At 39.4% G+C, this 5,499-nt stretch overlaps 1 non-coding gene across 1 annotated transcript; it reads left to right on the forward strand.

Moving 5' to 3' along the window:
- Window positions 1-2,693: 2,693 nt before the first annotated feature.
- Window positions 2,694-2,800, forward strand: LOC138835590 (U6 spliceosomal RNA). The gene has a single exon (XR_011374664.1). It is a non-coding gene; the product is annotated as a U6 spliceosomal RNA (small nuclear RNA).
- Window positions 2,801-5,499: the final 2,699 nt, after the last annotated feature.

Here is a 5,499-nt window from a genome sequence, read left to right on the forward strand (position 1 = left end):
TCTCACAGCCAACTACTCACCAGGATTGATCATATTTGGCTTCCCATTTCTCAGTCTGTTCTGGAACACATATGACCTGGCTTTGATTGCACATTTAAAAGCGATCTGGTCTGACTAAGGTTCCCCAGCTGGGCAAAAATTTTTCTGGCTTCAGGCCATGCAAAACAGGCAACATCTCCACATCACTACTTACAGACCCGCAACAATTGTTTCACAATGTAAATGAGAATGGGGAAATCCTTGGGCAAGATTTCCCCTATGTGTTTAGTGGCCTCTGGGGTTTGAGTAGCTTGTGCATTAGAGAAGTTTCAAAGGGGAATTTTTCTTATTCTGGCTTTTTAAAAAATGAAAATAAAAATGAAAAAAATGAAAATAAAAGACTCCCCAATATCCATCAATCTTATCTCTCCCTAGTAGTGACAAATCTCTTCTGGTCCTCTTGGTTCATTATCACCTCCACACAGAATAGTTTCCTAACTCTGCACCTTTTCTTGACTGAAATGCCCTGGTGCCACATACTCTGACTCTTCATATTCCACCTGTCCTTAAGGATAATTTTCCATATGAACCTTTCCTCCCTTACCCTCCCCCCCAGTTTCATGAGCCATGGTACCCTTCAAACATTTTCAAGGCATAGACAGACGGTCAGAAAAATCTGGTAAATTAGGAGTAATCAGCATGTGATCAGCTAGGCTCTATTGATCTAGGCTGGGGATGCAAAACAGAGCAAAAGTAGAGCAGGATTACATCCTTATGGAGCTTGCTGGAGACACACACCCAACAAATCAAATCATAGCTTTCTTACACTCTGAAGTCCTAGCTCTGCCTCTTGCTGGCACTTAATATGGGTTATGGTGTTGGTACATTTGTCTAGGCTGTCTAACTAGATTTAAAATTGTTCATGGAAAATATAATAACCATTTCTCACTGATGAGGATTGAATTCCAGTGGAGTGCTATAACACATGTGAGTAGCACATGTTGTTTCTAGTCATCACTACAGCTTTACAGTTCTGCCATTATTGACATTATTTGCATATTAGGCACCTTAGTCCTAAGAGAATCAACCACTGATCCATGGCATCAGAGTCAGCTAATGAATGATTGTAAAGATGGGGATAAGACGTGTTCTAGCAAATTAGAAGTATACCATCACACCAACAGAAATATATATGTATTTATAAATATTTTCCTGAAATGCTTTTTAGAAGCCAAAGTTTATCCTCATTTCTCTAAGTTCTCTAGTTCTCTACTTCTTTGTCTTTCCATTGTATTTTCCAAGATGATGTAAGAAAGTTCACTGGCTGTATGCTGTAACTTGGGAAAGTTCAGTGTACTTGGAAAGAGCCCTTTGAGCCACTAAAGCATGTTTGGTGGCTGTGACATGCCCTTCAAACCCTGCGCAGCATGTCATATGGTGGTGTAAATTTGTGCCAAGGATCTTACTTTTTTTAAATCTTTAAATTAGAGTCTAAGAACTATTTAGGACTTAGCAGCATGAATGTACGAGTACTAAAATAACTTTCTATTAACACATTTGCAAATCCTGTCTTAAAGCCTAGTTATTTCTCTTTTCTTTTATGACATAGTTTGATCTGGCTTTTAACCACCTGTCAAGCTAAAAGGGGTATCCTGAACACCCTCTTGTGCTTTGGGTTTAATATAATTAGAGGAAAAGAAAGAAATCTCTCATCATAAAATAGAAATAACAGGTTCTATTTGTTTGAGTTTGTCATAGTTTTTACTAATTTAAGGGTTTGGAGCCTGATGGTTTGTCAGTAACTAACAATTCAGGTTTAGTAATACATTCTACCCTGGAGAAATGAAGCAAGATGGAATATCAACAGATTTAGGTTTTAAAAAAGAAGTCTGAATATTGAAAATCTAATATTCTAAGGTCTCTCCCTCTTTTCCTAGAAATGGGAAAATATTAAAGCAGAAAGAAGAAACAGCCAAAGCAAGTTGGTGCTTAACAGCGAAAAGGAAGTATGAAGGCATACTTGTGCAAAGAGAGTAGTGATAGAAAAGGCCTCATTCTTCTCACATGTGACATGGGGGTAATAGCAATACAAACCTGAAGACCAACACACTGAAACTGCAACTGTCATTCACCATGACTAGACAGATACTATGGATACACACACACACACACACACACACACACACACACACACACACACACACACACACACACACATATCTCAAGCAACTAATCTTCTATAAATATATAGATACATAGAAGATAGCTGTTTGCTTTCTTAAGCCAAGCCCAGCGGGCAATTCATGAGTGCACTACATGTATATTTATTTATGTTCCTCCAAACACTTCTGCAATAATAATCAATTGAATGTTTAAAAAGAACTAAAACACAAATTAAAAGCATTGGAACTTTTAAGAACTGCTATAATAAACTCAAGAAAGCTGAATCCAAAGTAAGTCAAGTCAGAGCTGAGAATAAACCAGATTTGCAGCTCCCAGAGAAGTCTCAGGCAAAGATGGTTTCAGGTATCTTGAAGAGGTAAGGAGAAGCAGAAGGCCAGTTGGAACTCGTTGTGAGATAAACATATTCCTAAATACTCTTCCTAGTTTCAGACACATGAAATTTTTCCCTTTCTCCATCTTGGAAAATGTATAACAGAACCTAGCTGGGCTGATGAATATCAGACATCCTTGAAGGTAAAAAAAAAAGCATAGTGCTCGCTTCGGCAGCACATATACTAAAATTGGAACGATACAGAGAAGATTAGCATGGCCCCTGCGCAAGGATGACACGCAAATTCGTGAAGCGTTCCATATTTTTATCAAAACAACATTGAGATATCACCTCACTCCAGTTAGAACAGCAAAAATCAAGAACTCTAACAACAACAGATGCTGGAGGGGATGTGGACAGAAAGGAACCTTACTTCATTGTTGGTGGGAATGTAAACTTGTTCAACCACTTTGGAAAGCAGTATGGAGGTTCCTCAAAAGACTTCACATAGATCTCCCCTATGATCCAGCAATCCCACTTTTGGGCATTTACCCAAATGTTTACAAACAAGACCACACTAAAGCTACCAGCACAACTATGTTTATTGCAGCATTATTTACCATAGCTAAGATATGGAACCAACCCAGATGCCCCTCAGTAGATGAATGGATCAAGAAAATATGGTATATATACACAATGGAATTCTATGCCTCCATCAGAAAGAATGACATTTCCCCATTTGTTAGGAAATGGAAAGGCATGGATAAAATTATATGAAGTGAAGTAAGCCAGGCCCAAAGAAGCATAGGTCCCATGGTTTCCCTTATTTGCAATATCTAGTATAGGTATGAGTCAAGCAGAAAAGGTCAGATAATGTGATGTTAGGAAAATGAACCCTTAAATATGTATTTTAATGTTTTCGTTTCTTTCATGCATATGTTTCTAACGCATTTATAAGATTATTTCTTTGTTGCTTTGTATGTCCCTCCCCCACAGTGTAACCCCCGCTTTCACTATATTTGATGTCAGTATAACATGTGGAGGAGATGGGGGCAAACAAGTCGTTTAAGGATTCAGGTGGACCTGTTGCAACAATGAGAAGTACAAAATGTCATGTCAAAACCAGCTTTACAATGTCGGTGGGGGGGGGAGGGGGGTATAATTGGGTGGGGGGAGGGGGGAGGCTGGGAAGGGAGGTGAAGAGTAAACAAAGGAGGAGGCTGCAATGCTTGGTAAGAAATGTATGCATTATCCTGCCCATGTAATTGTAGCCCCTCTGTACAGTATGTTCTCAAATAAAATAAAATAATATTAAAAAAAAGCATAATCAGAAGAAGGAAATTCAATAAAGGTTCAAATACTGAATTTTTACATCATGCCCTCCTACAATTATCTACACTGGAGCTATGGAAAGAAGAGTTACATGACAGGGATTGAAAATCCCTCTGAGTGTTCTGTCAGGACAGAAGACTAAAGGCATTGACATATGCGTTCTCTGAGGAAATGGTCCAGGCAAAGTAACTTTCAGTTAAGTCTAGAGGCCAATACACATGCATGAACACATGTGTGCACACACACTCTGCTTAAATCAGCTTTTCAGTAAGCCATTCTTCAATATGAGCAAAGAATTAAGGACCACTGTACCATTAGATAAGTCTGAATGACTGAAACCTAGATAGACAGAAGCAAAATGATTTGAAGAAGAATTTATACACACACACACACACATACACACACACACACACACACACACACACACACACACCAACCACACACAGATCCTACAAGGATAGTATTATTTTAAAAACAAAACTATTTTCTCAGAAAGATTGGCATTTCATCCATAACCTAAAATATGAATATAGCTCTTTTAACCTAGTACAATAACATAAACTAAAAATTTATTACAAAGTATGAAGACAAAATTAGGAAAATCAAAAAGGTGAAATGTACGATTGAAAAGAGTAGAAAATAATAGGAAGACAAAGATCAAACTGCTTTGTTAAATGGCAACTCCTTTATACCACTACTTAAAGATTAAAAAAAAATGAGAGGAAGGAAAGAAGGAAGGAAGGAAGGAAGGAAGGAAGGAAGGAAAGAAGGAAGGCAGGCAGGCAGACAGGCAGGCAGGCAGGCCAAGATAAAAATATTTGGCTTTCAGAAAAAAAAAAAAAAAAAAGGAAAAGAATGGAGGGAGAGGGAAGAAAGGAAGGAAAAAAATTCTCATAAAGCACTCACCTTGAGCTAAGGAGCACAGGGACAGTGCCCAAGCCCAGAGTTCAAGCCCCACGACTGACCAAAAAAAAAAAAAAAGAAAGAAAAAAGAAAAAGAAAGAAAGGATACATTTGCTGGGTGCTGGTGGCTCACACCTGTAATCCTAGCTACTCGGGAGGCTGAGATCTGAGGATGGCAGTTCAAAACCAGCTCGGGCAGGAAACTCCGTGAGACTCTTATCTCCAATAAACCACCAGAAAACGGGCTCAAGCGGTAGAGCGCTCACCTTGAGCTGAAGAGCTGAGGGACAGCGCCCAAGCCCAGAGTTCAAGCCCCATGACTGACCAAAAAAAAAAAAAAATCTCCAAAATAAAAGGATGTGTTTCTAACATTAAAAAGTCTATTGAAGGGCTGGGAAGGTTGCTCAGTGGTAGAGTGCTTGCCTTGCATGTATGAGGCCCTGGGTTCGATCCTCAGCACCACATAAGCAGAAAGAAAAAAGCCAGAAGTGGCGCTGTGGCTCAAGTGGTAGAGCGCTAGCCTTGAACTGAAGAGCTGGCCCAGAGTTCAGGCCCCATGACCGGCAAAAAAATAAATCAATAAAAAAGGTCTGTTGAAGCCCAGTGGGTGGCCCATGCCTATAATCTTAGCTATGAAGGAGGCTGAGATCTGAGGGATGTGGTTCAAAGCCGCCTGGGTTGGCTGAGACCTTTTACTCCAATTAATCACCAAAAAGCCAGAAGTGGAGTTATTGCTAAAGTGATAGGGCAGTTGTCTAGATCAAAAAAGCTAAGGGGGCTGGGAAGGTGGC

The sequence above is a fragment of the Dipodomys merriami genome, unplaced genomic scaffold (genome assembly GCF_024711535.1).
Source record: "Dipodomys merriami isolate MVZ:Mamm:240054 unplaced genomic scaffold, mDipMer1.0.p SCAF_1, whole genome shotgun sequence".
NCBI lineage: Eukaryota > Metazoa > Chordata > Mammalia > Rodentia > Heteromyidae > Dipodomys > Dipodomys merriami.